The sequence below is a fragment of the Oncorhynchus tshawytscha genome, unplaced genomic scaffold (assembly GCF_018296145.1).
Source record: "Oncorhynchus tshawytscha isolate Ot180627B unplaced genomic scaffold, Otsh_v2.0 Un_contig_2336_pilon_pilon, whole genome shotgun sequence".
In the NCBI taxonomy this organism is placed as follows: Eukaryota; Metazoa; Chordata; class Actinopteri; order Salmoniformes; family Salmonidae; genus Oncorhynchus; species Oncorhynchus tshawytscha.
The window spans coordinates 114,917-127,728 of NW_024609295.1; the positions used below are offsets into that span (position 1 = coordinate 114,917).

The window sequence follows — 12,812 nt, forward strand, 5'->3', positions numbered from 1 at the left end:
TATTGGTGATATTAGACAGTAGTTAGGGAGAGATGGCCTGTATTGGTGATATTAGACAGTAGTTAGGAAGAGATGGCCTGTATTGGTGACACTAGACAGTAGTTAGGGAGATGGCCTGATGGACAGCCTGTATTGGTGATATTAGACAGTAGTTAGGGAGAGATGGCCTGTATTGGTGACATTAGACAGTAGTTAGGAGAGATGGCCTGTATTGGTGACATTAGGCAGTAGTTCGGGAGATGGCCTGTATTGGTGACATTAGACAGTAGTTAGGGAGAGATGGCCTGTATTGGTGACATTAGACAGTAGTTAGGGAGAGAGGTTCTGTATTGATGATATTAGACAGTAGTTAGGGAGAGATGGCCTGTATTGGTGACATTAGGCAGTAGTTAGGGAGAGATGGCCTGTATTGGTGACAGTAGTTAGGGAGAGATGGCCTGGCCTGTATTGATGATATTAGACAGTAGTTGGGGAGAGATGGCCTGAGTGATATTAGACAGCCTGTATTGGTGATATTAAGACAGTAGTTAGGGAGAGATGGCCTGTATTGGTGACATTAGACAGTAGTTAGGGAGAGATGGCCTGTATTGGTGACATTAGACAGTAGTTAGGGAGAGATGGCCTGTATTGGTGATATTAGACAGTAGTTAGGAGAGATGGCCTGTATTGGTGATATTAGACAGTAGTTAGGGATAGATGGCCTGTATTGGTGACACTAGACAGTAGTTAGGGAGAGATGGCCTGTATTGGTGACACTAGACAGTAGTTAGGGAGAGATGGTTCTGTATTGGTGATATTAGACAGTAGTTAGGGATAGATGGCCTGTATTGGTGATATTAGACAGTCGTTAGGGAGAGAAGGCCTGTATTGGTGATATTAGACAGTAGTTAGGGATAGATGGCCTGTATTGGTGACATTAGGCAGTAGTTAGGGAGAGATGGCCTGTATTGGTGACATTAGACAGTAGTTAGGGAGAGATGGCCTGTATTGGTGATATTAGACAGTAGTTAGGGAGAGATGGCCTGTATTGGTGATATTAGACAGTAGTTAGGGAGAGATGGCCTGTATTGGTGATATTAGACAGTAGTTAGGGAGAGATGGCCTGGCCTGTATTGATGACATTAGACCGTAGTTAGGGAGAGATGGCCTCTTGGTGATATTAGACAGTAGTTAGGGAGAGATGGCCTGTATTGGTGACACTAGACAGTAGTTAGGAGAGATGGCCTGTATTGGTGACACTAGACAGTAGTTAGGGAGAGATGGCCTGTATTGGTGATATTAGACAGTAGTTAGGGAGAGATGGCCTGTATTGGTGATATTAGACAGTAGTTAGGGAGAGATGGCCTGTATTGGTTACACTAGACAGTAGTTAGGGAGAGATGGCCTGTATTGGTGACACTAGACAGTAGTTAGGGAGATATGGCCTGTATTGGTGACACTAGACAGTAGTTAGGGAGAGATGGCCTGTATTGGTGACACTAGACAGTAGTTAGGGAGAGATGGCCTGTATTGGTGATATTAGACAGTAGTTAGGGAGAGATGGCCTGTATTGGTGACATTAGACAGTAGTTAGGGAGAGATGGCCTGTATTGGTGATATTAGACAGTAGTTAGGGAGAGATGGCCTGTATTGATGACATTAGACAGTAGTTAGGAGAGATGGCCTGTATTGGTGATATTAGACAGTAGTTAGGGAGAGATGGCCTGTATTGGTGATATTAGCCAGTAGTTAGGGAGAGATGGCCTGTATTGGTGATATTAGACAGTAGTTAGGGAGAGATGGCCTGTATTGGTGATATTAGACAGTAGTTAGGAGAGATGGCCTGTATTGGTGATATTAGACAGTAGTTAGGAGAGATGGCCTGTATTGGTGACATTAGGCAGTAGTTAGGGAGAGATGGCCTGTATTGGTGACATTAGGCAGTAGTTAGGGAGAGATGGCCTGTATTGGTGACATTAGGCAGTAGTTAGGAGAGATGGCCTGTATTGGTGACATTAGGCAGTAGTTAGGGAGAGATGGCCTGTATTGGTGACATTAGGCAGTAGTTAGGGAGAGATGGCCTGTATTGGTGACATTAGGCAGTAGTTAGGGAGAGATGGCCTGTATTGGTGACATTAGACAGTAGTTAGTGAGAGATGGCCTGTATTGGTGACATTAGACAGTAGTTAGGGAGAGAGGTTCTGTATTGATGATATTAGACAGTAATTAGGGAGAGATGGCCTGTCCTGTATTGGTGATATTAGACAGTAGTTAGGAGAGATGGCCTGGCCTGTATTGATGATATTAGACAGTAGTTGGGGAGAGATGGCCTGTATTGGTGACATTAGGCAGTAGTTAGGGAGAGATGGCCTGTATTGGTGATATTAGACAGTAGTTAGGGAGAGATGGCCTGTATTGGTGACACTAGACAGTAGTTAGGGAGAGATGGCCTCTTGGTGATATTAGACAGTAGTTAGGGAGAGATGGCCTGTATTGGTGACACTAGACAGTAGTTAGGGAGAGATGGCCTGTATTGGTGACACTAGACAGTAGTTAGGGAGAGATGGCCTGTATTGGTGATATTAGACAGTAGTTAGGGAGAGATGGCCTGTATTGGTGATATTAGACAGTAGTTAGGGAGAGATGGCCTGTATTGGTGATATTAGACAGTAGTTAGGGAGAGATGGCCTGTATTGGTGACACTAGACAGTAGTTAGGAGAGATGGCCTGTATTGGTGACACTAGACAGTAGTTAGGAGAGATGGTCTGTATTGGTGACACTAGACAGTAGTTAGGGAGAGATGGCCTGTATTGGTGATATTAGACAGTAGTTAGGGAGAGATGGCCTGTATTGGTGACATTAGAGAGTAGTTAGGAGAGATGGCCTGTATTGGTGATATTAGACAGTAGTTAGGGAGAGATGGCCTATATTGATGACATTAGACAGTAGTTAGGGAGAGATGGCCTGTATTGGTGATATTAGACAGTAGTTAGGGAGAGATGGCCTGTATTGATGACATTAGACAGTAGTTAGGAGAGATGGCCTGTATTGGTGATATTAGACAGTAGTTAGGGAGAGATGGCCTGTATTGGTGATATTAGACAGTAGTTAGGAGAGATGGCCTGTATTGGTGATATTAGACAGTAGTTAGGGAGAGATGGCCTGTATTGGTGATATTAGACAGTAGTTAGGGAGAGATGGCCTGTATTGGTGACACTAGACAGTAGTTAGGAGAGATGGCCTGTATTGGTGATATTAGACAGTAGTTAGGGAGAGATGGCCTGTATTGGTGATATTAGACAGTAGTTAGGGAGAGATGGCCTGTATTGGTGATATTAGACAGTAGTTAGGGAGAGATGGCCTGTATTGGTGACACTAGACAGTAGTTAGGGAGAGATGGCCTGTATTGGTGACACTAGACAGTAGTTAGGGAGAGATGGTCTGTATTGGTGACACTAGACAGTAGTTAGGGAGAGATGGCCTGTATTGGTGATATTAGACAGTAGTTAGGGAGAGATGGCCTGTATTGGTGACATTAGACAGTAGTTAGGGAGAGATGGCCTGTATTGGTGATATTAGACAGTAGTTAGGGAGAGATGGCCTGTATTGATGACATTAGACAGTAGTTAGGGAGAGATGGCCTGTATTGGTGATATTAGACAGTAGTTAGGGAGAGATGGCCTGTATTGATGACATTAGACAGTAGTTAGGGAGAGATGGCCTGTATTGGTGATATTAGCCAGTAGTTAGGGAGAGATGGCCTGTATTGGTGATATTAGACAGTAGTTAGGAGAGATGGCCTGTATTGGTGATATTAGACAGTAGTTAGGGAGAGATGGCCTGTATTGGTGATATTAGACAGTAGTTAGGGAGAGATGGCCTGTATTGGTGACATTAGGCAGTAGTTAGGGAGAGATGGCCTGTATTGGTGACATTAGACAGTAGTTAGGGAGAGATGGCCTGTATTGGTGACATTAGGCAGTAGTTAGGGAGAGATGGCCTGTATTGGTGACATTAGGCAGTAGTTAGGGAGAGATGGCCTGTATTGGTGACATTAGGCAGTAGTTAGGGAGAGATGGCCTGTATTGTGTGACATTAGACAGTAGTTAGGGAGAGATGGCCTGTATTGGTGACATTAGACAGTAGTTAGTGAGAGATGGCCTGTATTGGTGACATTAGACAGTAGTTAGGGAGAGATGGTTCTGTATTGATGATATTAGACAGTAGTTAGGGAGAGATGGCCTGTCCTGTATTGGTGATATTAGACAGTAGTTAGGGAGAGATGGCCTGGCCTGTATTGATGATATTAGAGAGTAGTAGTTGGGGAGAGATGGCCTGTATTGGTGACATTAGACAGTAGTTAGGAGAGATGGCCTGTATTGGTGATATTAGACAGTAGTTAGGGAGAGATGGCCTGTATTGGTGACACTAGACAGTAGTTAGGGAGAGATGGCCTGTATTGGTGATATTAGACAGTAGTTAGGGAGAGATGGCCTGTATTGACAGTAGTTGATATTAGACAGTAGTTAGGGAGAGATGGCCTGTATTGGTGATATTAGACAGTAGTTAGGGAGAGATGGCCTGTATTGGTGACACTAGACAGTAGTTAGGGAGAGATGGCCTGTATTGGTGACACTAGACAGTAGTTAGGAGAGATGGCCTGTATTGGTGACACTAGACAGTAGTTAGGGAGAGATGGCCTGTATTGGTGATATTAGACAGTAGTTAGGGAGAGATGGCCTGTATTGGTGACACTAGACAGTAGTTAGGGAGAGATGGCCTGTATTGGTGACATTAGACAGTAGTTAGGAGAGATGGCCTGTATTGGTGACACTAGACAGTAGTTAGGGAGAGATGGCCTGTATTGGTGATATTAGACAGTAGTTAGGGAGAGATGGCCTGTATTGGTGACATTAGACAGTAGTTAGGGAGAGATGGCCTGTATTGGTGATATTAGACAGTAGTTAGGAGAGATGGCCTGTATTGGTGACATTAGACAGTAGTTAGGGAGAGATGGCCTGTATTGGTGATATTAGACAGTAGTTAGGGAGAGATGGCCTGTATTGGTGATATTAGACAGTAGTTAGGGAGAGATGGCCTGTATTGGTGACACTAGACAGTAGTTAGGGAGAGATGGCCTGTATTGGTGACACTAGACAGTAGTTAGGGAGAGATGGCCTGTATTGGTGACACTAGACAGTAGTTAGGGAGAGATGGCCTGTATTGGTGATATTAGACAGTAGTTAGGGAGAGATGGCCTGTATTGGTGATATTAGACAGTAGTTAGGGAGAGATGGCCTGTATTGGTGATATTAGACAGTAGTTAGGGAGAGATGGCCTGTATTGGTGACACTAGACAGTAGTTAGGGAGAGATGGCCTGTATTGGTGACACTAGACAGTAGTTAGGGAGAGATGGCCTGTATTGGTGACACTAGACAGTAGTTAGGGAGAGATGGCCTGTATTGGTGACACTAGACAGTAGTTAGGGAGAGATGGCCTGTATTGGTGACACTAGACAGTAGTTAGGAGAGATGGCCTGTATTGGTGATATTAGACATAGGCCTGTATTGGTGATATTAGACAGTAGTTAGGGAGAGATGGCCTGTATTGGTGACACTAGACAGTAGTTAGGGAGAGATGGCCTGTATTGATGACACTAGACAGTAGTTAGGGAGAGATGGCCTGTATTGGTGACACTAGACAGTAGTTAGGGAGAGATGGCCTGTATTGGTGACACTAGACAGTAGTTAGGGAGAGATGGCCTGTATTGGTGACACTAGACAGTAGTTAGGGAGAGATGGCCTGGGCCTCTGCTGTGCAGGTGGCAGCATACTCTCGATCTCTGTAATTGTTTCACTCTTTATTGCGTTGATGCATTTCTTCATCGGATGTTACGTCAGTTTTAAAAACCACAGCCCTTTGACATAATTACAACACCAACCTCCTCTGTGTTGTTTTATACATGTAGTTTCCTGTTTTCTTTACTGGAAGGTGAAGTCTTCATTAGAAGTGTCATGCTACATAAAGGGGGGTGGAGCCTAAAGTACAGATGACTTAAGCTACAGGATTTAGGGTTGTGATGCTAGGCTATTAGCTCGTTGACGATAATAAGCACACAGTTCTGTTGACGTCAGTGTGATTGGAGCCCAGTCTGTGTCTTGGTAGATGTACTCTTGGTTCTCTACTGTAATGCTGTGACCTACTCCTCCCATTCTATACTTCAACATGACATTGAACCAATGCAGAGGAGTGTTGTCACCGTATCAGAATGTTGTTTTTTGAACTGTAAATCTTTATTGATTTAAAAAAAATAAAAAAATGTTTTTTTAAACTGGGTGAATCAAGATGTATACTAGGTCTTATTCTCAGTACAGGTGAATGCATGTTATTCACCTGTACGGCAGGGTAGCCTAGTGGTTAGAGCGTTGGACTAGTAACTGGAAGGTTGCAAGTTCATATCCCCAAGCTGACAAGGTACAAATCGGCCGTTCTGCCCCTGAACAAGGCAGTTAACCCACTGTTCCTAGGGCCGTCATTGAAAATAAGAATTTGTTCTTAACTGACTTGCCTAGTAAAATAAAGGTAAAATAAAAATAAAAAAAATAAATAGGAGTGTGACATGCATTGAGTTATTCAGCTTGTTTTTCGCTGATGTCATACACAACCACAAACCCTTCTGTTTCGGACTAAGTGGTATCTTCTTGCATTGTAATGTGTCCGAGCCTGTCGGGACGGTTTCAACATCTCTACACCATTTTAAAATATACTTTCCACCGGCTCAGAAATGAGCCGAATCACATCGCACGGAGCAAAGACGTCAGTTCAACATCTAGTTTTTATTTACTTTTGGTTGAGTTGTCAACTGATGTGAAATAAAATTAAAATAAGAAATTAAAGTCATTTTAATTTAAAAGTTAGGTGGTCCACAGTAAAATGAGTCCTATATCGACATTACCTGAAAGGCCGCTCAGCAAGGAAGAAGCCACTGCTCCAAAACCGCCATAAAAAAAGCCAGACTGCACATGGGGACAATGATCGTACTTTTTGGAGAAATGTCCTCTGGTCTGATGAAACAAAAATAGAACTGTTTGGCCATAATGACCATCATTATGTTTGGAGGAAAAGGGGGAGGCTTGCAAGCCGAAGAACACCATCCCAACCGTGAAGCATGGGGGTGGCAGCATCATGTTGTGGGGGTGCTTTGCTGCAGTAGGGACTGGTGCACTTCACAAAATAGATGGCATCATGAGGAGAGAAAATTATGTGGATATATTGAAGCAACATCTCAAGATATCAGTCAGGAAGTTAAAGCTTGGTCACAAATGGGTTTTCCAAGTGGTCATTGCCCATAAGCATACTTCCAAAGTTGTGGCAAAATGGCTCAAGGACAACAAAGTCAAGGTATTGGAGTGGCCATCACAAAGCCCTGACCTCAATCCTATAGAAAATGTGTGGACAGAACTGAAAAGGCGTGCGTGAGCAAAGAGGCCTACAAAGCTGACTCAGTTACACCAGCTCTGTCAGGAGGAATGGGCCAAAACCCAACTTATTGTGGGAAGCTTGTGGAAGGCTACCCAAAACGTTTGACCCAAGTTAAACAATTTAAAGGCAATGCTACCAAATACTAATTGAGTGTATGTAATCTTCTGACCCACTGGGAATGTGATGAAAGAAATAAAAAGCTGAAATAAATCATTCTCTCTACTATTATTCTGACATTTCACATTCTTAAAATAAAATGGTGATCCTAACTGACCTAAGACAGGGAATTTTGACTAGGATTAAATGTCAGGAATTGTGGAAAAACTGAGTTTAAATATATTTGGCTAAGCTGTATGTAAACTCCCGACTTCAGCTGTATATAGTTATCTTGTTATATAGTTATGTAGTTCTAGTTGTGTATGGTCTATACCTGCTGTTCAGTCTCTGAAACTAACTGTATGGTTCCTCTCGGTCTGTCCAGTCTCTGAAACTAACTGTATGGTTCCTCTCGGTCTGTCCAGTCTCTGAAACTAACTGTATGGTTCCTCTCGGTCTGTCCAGTCTCTGAAACTAACTGTATGGTTCCTCTCGGTCTGTCCAGTCTCTGAAACTAACTGTATGGTTCCTCTCGGTCTGTCCAGTCTCTGAAACTAACTGTATGGTTCCTCTCGGTCTGTCCCAGGTCCCAGCCCGCTGTGGCATGACGGTCAGAGACTCTCTGAAGAAGGCTTTAATGATGAGGGGACTAATCCCTGAATGCTGTGCTGAAACAGGATACAGGATGGGTTCCACACACACACACCAGTCACACACACACACACACCTTGGCCAAAAGATAAAATCTCCACTTTGTGTCTTTTACATTCCACATTCTGTCAATTGAAGCTCCTGTACAACTTTGTAATCGTTTCAGAACAGTGGAGATCAGTAAGGGGTCAATGTACAGTCCCACTGTAAGGGGTCAATGTGCAGTCCCACTGTAAGGGGTCAATGTGCAGACTCTCTGAAGAAGGCTTTAATGGGACTAATCCACACTGTCCCAAGGGGTCAATGTGCAGTCCCACTGTAAGGGGTCAATGTGCAGTCCCACTGTAAGGGGTCAATGGAGTCCCACTGTAAGGGGTCAATGTGCAGTCCCACTGTAAGGGGTCAACACAGTCCCACTGTGGCCAAAAGTAAAATCAGTCCCACTTTGGGTCTTTTACAGTCCCACATTAAGGGGTCAATGTGCAGTCCCCTGTACAACTTTGTAATGTGCAGAACAGTGGGGTCAATGTGCAGTCCCACTGTAAGGGGTCAATGTGCAGTCCCACTGTAAGGGGTCAATGTGCAGTCCCACTGTAAGGGGTCAATGTGCAGTCCCACTGTAAGGGGTCAATGTGCAGTCCCACTGTAAGGGGTCAATGTGCAGTCCCACTGTAAGGGGTCAATGCAGTCCCACAGGGGTCCCACTGTAAGGGGTCAATGTGCAGTCCCACTGTAAGGGGTCAATGTGCAGTCCCACTGTAAGGGGTCAATGTGCAGTCCCACTGTAAGGGGTCAATGTGCAGTCCCACTGTAAGGGGTCAATGTGCAGTCCCACTGTAAGGGGTCAATGTACAGTCCCACTGTAAGGGGTCAATGTGCAGTCCCACTGTAAGGGGTCAATGTGCAGTCCCACTGTAAGGGGTCAATGTGCAGTCCCACTGTAAGGGGTCAATGTGCAGTCCCACTGTAAGGGGTCAATGTGCAGTCCCACTGTAAGGGGTCAATGTACAGTCCCACTGTAAGGGGTCAATGTGCAGTCCCACTGTAAGGGGTCAATGTGCAGTCCCACTGTAAGGGGTCAATGTGCAGTCCCACTGTAAGGGGTCAATGTGCAGTCCCACTGTAAGGGGTCAATGTACAGTCCCACTGTAAGGGGTCGATGTGCAGTCCCACTGTAAGGGGTCGATGTGCAGTCCCACACTTGCACAATTCAGTTTATTTTATTGTACTTTGTTGAACAAGGTAAATCATTGAACACATTCTCTTTTACAACAACAACCCACACAAGTATACTAAACTCAACCACAACCCAGTGAACTCCTCTTCCTGTCACCTGTCTCAGAGAGAAGAAGCCTCTTGGCTGGGACACAGACATCTCCTGGCTGACGGGGGAGGAGCTACACGTGGAAGTGCTGGAGAACGTTCCTCTGACCACACACAACTTTGTGAGTATGACTTGAAACTATGGAATTGGTACTAGAATTTCATATGATTGGGCAGGGGTGCAGCCTGGGAGGGCATGGGCCCACCTACTTGGGAGTCAGGCCCACACACTTGGGAGTCAGGCCCAGCCAATCAGAATGAGTTTTTCCCCACAAAAGAGCTTTATTACAGACAAAAAATACCCCTTGGGCTTATGGTAGAGAAAGCAACATTACATTTTCTGGCAACAGTTCTGGTGGACAATCCTATAGTTAGAATGTCAATTGCACACTCCAAAACTTGAGACATCTGTGTCATTGTTCTGTGTGACAAAACTGAAAAAAAAAAAAGTGGCCTTTTACACAGATGAGTGGTCTTTCCATCTCCATGGACAGAAGGTACCAGTCACTAGTTACTGACGTTCCTGATCTATTTTCTAACTGTCTCCGTCTCTGTCTCTCTCTGTTTCTGTCTGTTCCCCCAGGTGAGGAAGACGTTTTTTACGTTGGCCTTCTGCGATTTTTGCCGGAAGCTTCTGTTCCAGGGGTTCCGATGTCAGACGTGTGGCTATAAGTTCCACCAGCGTTGCAGCACGGAGGTGCCGCTCATGTGTGTCAACTACGACCAGCTAGAGTGAGTTATCCATCGATTTGATCAGTTCAACTACGACCAGCTAGAGTGAGTTATCCATCGATTTGATCAAATGAATCAATTCAACTCGTTGAGGAAAGGGGATGGGACTTGGTGTGTGACGTTATTCTGTTGGTTTGCACGCAAGTGTTGTTTTTCCTTGTTTGAGACGGACGTTAGCTTGACCTGTCCCCGAGACGGACGTTAGCTTGACCTGTCCCCGAGACGGACGTTAGCTTGACCTGTCCCCGAGACGGACGTTAGCTTGACCTGTCCCCGAGACGGACGTTAGCTTGACCTGTCCCCGAGACGGACGTTAGCTTGACCTGTCCCCGAGACGGACGTTAGCTTGACCTGATCTGCCCCTTCAGCTTATTGCTAGTGTCCCAGTTCTATCCTGTATGTTGGGTCTCTGCTAGTGTCCCAGTTCTATCCTGTATGTTGGGTCTCTGCTAGTGTCCCAGTTCTATCCTGTATGTTGGGTCTCTGCTAGTGTCCCAGTTCTATCCTGTATGTTGGGTCTCTGCTAGTGTCCCAGTTCTATCCTGAATGTTGGGTCTCTGCTAGTGTCCCAGTTCTATCCTGTATGTTGGGTCTCTAGTGTCCCAGTTCTATCCTGTATGTTGGGTCTCTGCTAGTGTCCCAGTTCTATCCTGTATGTTGGGTCTCTGCTAGTGTCCCAGTTCTATCCTGTATGTTGGGTCTCTGCTAGTGTCCCAGTTCTATCCTGTATGTTGGGTCTCTGCTAGTGTCCCAGTTCTATCCTGTATGTTGGGTCTCTCTCTAGTGTCCCAGTTCTATCCTGTATGTTGGGTCTCTGTCTCTAGTGTCCCAGTTCTATCCTGTATGTTGGGTCTCTGCTAGTGTCCCAGTTCTATCCTGTATGTTGGGTCTCTGCTAGTGTCCCAGTTCTATCCTGTATGTTGGGTCTCTGCTAGTGTCCCAGTTCTATCCTGTATGTTGGGTCTCTGCTAGTGTCCCAGTTCTATCCTGTATGTTGGGTCTCTGCTAGTGTCCCAGTTCTATCCTGAATGTTGGGTCTCTAGTGTCCCAGTTCTATCCTGTATGTTGGGTCTCTAGTGTCCCAGTTCTATCCTGAATGTTGGGTCTCTAGTGTCCCAGTTCTATCCTGTATGTTGGGTCTCTGCTGCAGTTTGCTGCTGGTGTCGAAGTTCTTTGAGCACCACCCCATCACCCAGGAGGAGGTGTCGTCAGAGGGCACCACCCCCGTGTCCGAGGCCTACCCGTCACTGCCCCCGTCCGACTCCACCGGGTGAGTCTCACAGCTGTCCTGATCCCATTCTCACCTCGGCACATTTGAAGGAAAGGAGACGAGGAGAGGAAGCCATTTTTGAAGACTACTGAAACACAGACTTGATAATCTTATATCAAATCAAAATCAAATCAATGGTGTTTTGATTGATTTATATCTCCTTGCTAGATTCAATGTAGACTGGAATCTCTGCTAATGCTTTGCCACATGTCCCCAGTGAGATGACCCTCCCCTCTTAACCGCTCTCTGAACCCAGGTTCCTGTCCCCGTCTAAGTCCATCTCCATCCCCCCAGAGTTTCAACCCCCATCCTCCCTGACCACTGACCCTCTCTCTCTCTCTGACGCCCAGGTCCCTGTGCCACGCCAGCGTGTCCCCGTCCAAGTCCATCCCTATCCCCCAGAATTTCAGGCCCGGAGAAGAGGACCACAGGAACCAGTTTGGACAGAGAGACCGCTCGTCCTCCGCTCCCAACGTCCACATCAACACCATCGAACCCGTCAACATAGACGTGAGTCCAATATCCCCTTTTTGTCTGTGTGTCCGATGGCTCAGACACTCCCCCTGCTGGAGACAAGTAGTACTGCTACTGTAGAATGTGTATGTGGCAGCACTAGTGAAGGGGGTGCTCATCTGGGTCGAGTCGTGTTCTGTAATTCTTGGCCAAATACAGCATAGTAATCATACCTTTTTATTTTAACTAGGCAAGTCGGTTAAGAACAAATTCTTATTTATGTTGACGGCCTACCACCGGGCCAAACCCGGAACGACGCTGGGACCAATTGTGCGCCGCCCCTATGGGACTCCCAATCACGGACTGTTGTGATACAGCCTGGAGTCGAACCAGGGTGTCTGTAGTGACGCCTCTAGCACTGAGATGTAGTGCCTTAGACCGCTGCAACACTCGGGAGCCCCTTAAAGAGGAAATGACAGCGTTTTTTTTAGCAACGTGAGATCTTAGTCTTTTCATATTCACCCCAGGAAGAACCGTGCCCTTTTATGGTCATTTCACCTTTTCATACATTTATAGAATATTTGGGCATTTGTGAAAATTCTATAGCAATATAGAGGGAACGTGGCCGTGCGTTTAGACAATGTAATAGACACTGCAGTAAATAAAACATCTGTCTCGTCCAGGACCAGAGTCTACGCAGACTGGTGCCCCATAGCCAATCAGAACTACAGTAGGCTTATATACAAACAAGCCGTTTGCACAGAGGCCTGTCATCATTCACTATGAACTGGACTGTGTGTTTACAGGCAGTAGGGCCTGTCAGT

The 12,812-nt window shown here is 45.6% G+C and overlaps 1 pseudogene; it reads left to right on the forward strand.

The window, feature by feature from the left end:
- LOC121844551 overlaps positions 1–12,144 on the forward strand; it is a 28,802-nt pseudogene extending 16,658 nt beyond the window's left edge.
- Positions 12,145–12,812: the final 668 nt, after the last annotated feature.